This window comes from Pristiophorus japonicus, unplaced genomic scaffold, assembly GCF_044704955.1.
Source record: "Pristiophorus japonicus isolate sPriJap1 unplaced genomic scaffold, sPriJap1.hap1 HAP1_SCAFFOLD_168, whole genome shotgun sequence".
Classification (NCBI taxonomy): domain Eukaryota; kingdom Metazoa; phylum Chordata; class Chondrichthyes; family Pristiophoridae; genus Pristiophorus; species Pristiophorus japonicus.
This window is the reverse complement of record NW_027251362.1, coordinates 910583-913083: the sequence shown is the minus strand read 5'-3', so window position 1 is coordinate 913083 and position 2501 is coordinate 910583. Positions and strand designations below refer to the sequence as shown.

At 44.5% G+C, this 2501-nt stretch overlaps 1 non-coding gene across 1 annotated transcript; it reads right to left on the bottom strand.

The window, feature by feature from the left end:
• Positions 1 to 2112: 2112 nt before the first annotated feature.
• On the bottom strand, positions 2113 to 2186 carry trnan-guu (transfer RNA asparagine (anticodon GUU)). The gene has a single exon. It is a non-coding gene; the product is annotated as a tRNA-Asn (tRNA).
• Between the last annotated feature and the right edge of the window lie 315 nt (positions 2187 to 2501).

Genomic DNA, 2501 nt, shown 5'->3' with positions numbered 1-2501 from the left:
CTTTACTCTGTATCTAACCCCGTGCTGGATCTTTCCTAGGAGGATTTGATGTTACAGTGTTGATGGAGATTTATTCTGTATCTAACCCCGTGCTGGACCTATCCTGAGAGAGATTGATGGGACAGTGCAGAGGGAGCTTTACCATATATCTAAACCCGTGCTGGACCTGTCCTGTGAGAGATTGATGGGACAGTGTAGAGGGAGCTTTACTCTGTATCTAACCCCGTGCTATACCTGCCCTGGGAGAAATTGATGGGACAGTGCAGAGGGAGATTTATTCTGTATCTAACCCATGCTGTACTTGCCCTGGGAGGGATTGATGGGACAGGTTCGAGGAAGCATTACTGTATATCTTAATTGGGCTGTACCTGCTCTGTGAGTCTTTGATGGGACAATATAGGGCGAGCTTTAATCTGCATATAACACATACTGTACCTGCCCTGGGAGAGTTTGATGCGACAGTGTAGAGGAAGCTTTAGTCTGTACCTGCCCTCTGACTCTTTGTTGAGACAATGTAGAGGGGGCTTTAATCTGTATCTAATCCGTACTGTACCTGCCCTGGCGGGTTTGATGGGACAGTATAATGGGAGCTTTGCTCTGTATCTTTCCTGTGCTGTGCCTTCCCTGGGAGGGTTTGATGGGACAGTGTAGAGGGAGATTTACTCTGTTTTAAACACGTGCTGCACTGTAATGTATTTATGCCCGGGTTTACGTGCCACCAGGGGGACCCGCCGTCGAAGGTCATTGGGCCACAGGCACACACATGCAACCTTTGTATATAAAGAAATCCTCCATGTTTAATCCTTAGTTCGACAGCTATAAAAGTAAGGTCAGAATGCACCAGATTGAGTTCACTGTCGTAAGCCTACTGAGTTATTGCATATGCAACATGCACCTGCCCTGGAAGAGTTTGATGGGACAATGTAGCGGGAGCTTTCCTCTATATCTAACCCCGTGGTGCATCTGCCCTCGGAGCGTTTGAAGGGACAGTTTAGAAGAACCTTTACTCTGTATTTAACGCATGCTCTACCTGCCCTTGGAGAGTTTCAGCGGACATTGTTGAGGGAGCATTACTTTGTATATAACCCGTTCTGTACCCGCACTGGGAGTGTTGATGGGACAGTGTAGAGGGAGTTTTACTCTGGATCTAACACGGGCTGTATCTGTCCTGAGAGGGTTTGATGGGATAGCGTAGAGGGAGCATTACTCTGTATCGAACACGTGCTGTACCTGTCCTGGGAGAGTTTGATGGGACAATGTAGAGGAAGCTTGACCCTGTATCTAACACGTACTGTACCTGCCCTGGGAGGCTTTGATGTGACTGTGTCGTGGTAGCATTACTCTGTATTTAACATTATGGTCCTTTTTAATCCACTTGTTTCACACCGAAACAAATGGTAACCGTGATGTAAATTTAACGCCACGTGATTCTTTGAAATCTTATTTTAATGATTGGCTAAAACGATTCCTTATTTCACCGACAAACAGTTTTGATTCCAGGTCTCGGCGATAACTTTTGTGACACCATATTTAAATTCAAAACCTTCTAAAAATTGACGACATGCAGCCAACGTGCAAAAGTAAAAATTCTTTTAATCACCGTTAATTAGCCGATAACCTTCTTCAGAATGAAACAACGAAGAATATAATGACTGAGGAACAGTGGTATCTCCTATCATTCATTTTCTCTTTGCATGTGATGAAGTTTTATCCCTATCTCATTTACACGCTGCATGGGAATGATTTAAATTTGTAAGTATTTATGATTCAGTTGCAAAACCATTGATTGTGTATGTGCCGATTCTTGATAGGAGGAGTACTTAAGACAGAAGTTCCAGTTCAAAATATGTATCAATAGAATCAATTTCCACCAGTTTCTTTAAAGCCAATAATAAAATGTATTTCTTGTGGGCTGGATGGAGGAACATGATCCATGTAAAAAATTGTTATCGTTATAATGGAACAGAATGCTCAAAAAATATTGCAGTGGGAACCAATTGGATTATTGCACAGCTGGCAACATGTGCGGAATAGATTCGTGCAGCCAAAACGGACAATGACAACCTGGGACTGTGCGGCACCGAATTCTGGGGAATAAACAGTTAAAGACTTCGTCCCTGGGTGGGCTCGAACCACCAACCTTTCGGTTAACAGCCGAACGCGCCAACCCATTGCGCCACAGAGACTGATGGCGATATCAGGTGCAAGACATCCAAAACCATGGTGTCTGTCAGTCAAAGCTTCAGATTTCTCCGACTGGTGTGGAACTTATTCACTCTCAGTGGGACATTTCCCAACAAAATGGAGGGAAATTCATACTGGATGCGTCTAAGCAATCTGATCCCGCACACTGCAGACACTTCCATGTCACCACCAACCAGCTCTCTCGCAACCGGTGTAATCGACCTTCCAGCCTTCCGGTGCCTTGTCTGTGACAAAGTATTCTGATTGTCCTTAAGACGGTATTCGGTTTTAATTCCTTTTCATCTCCTGACTGCGGA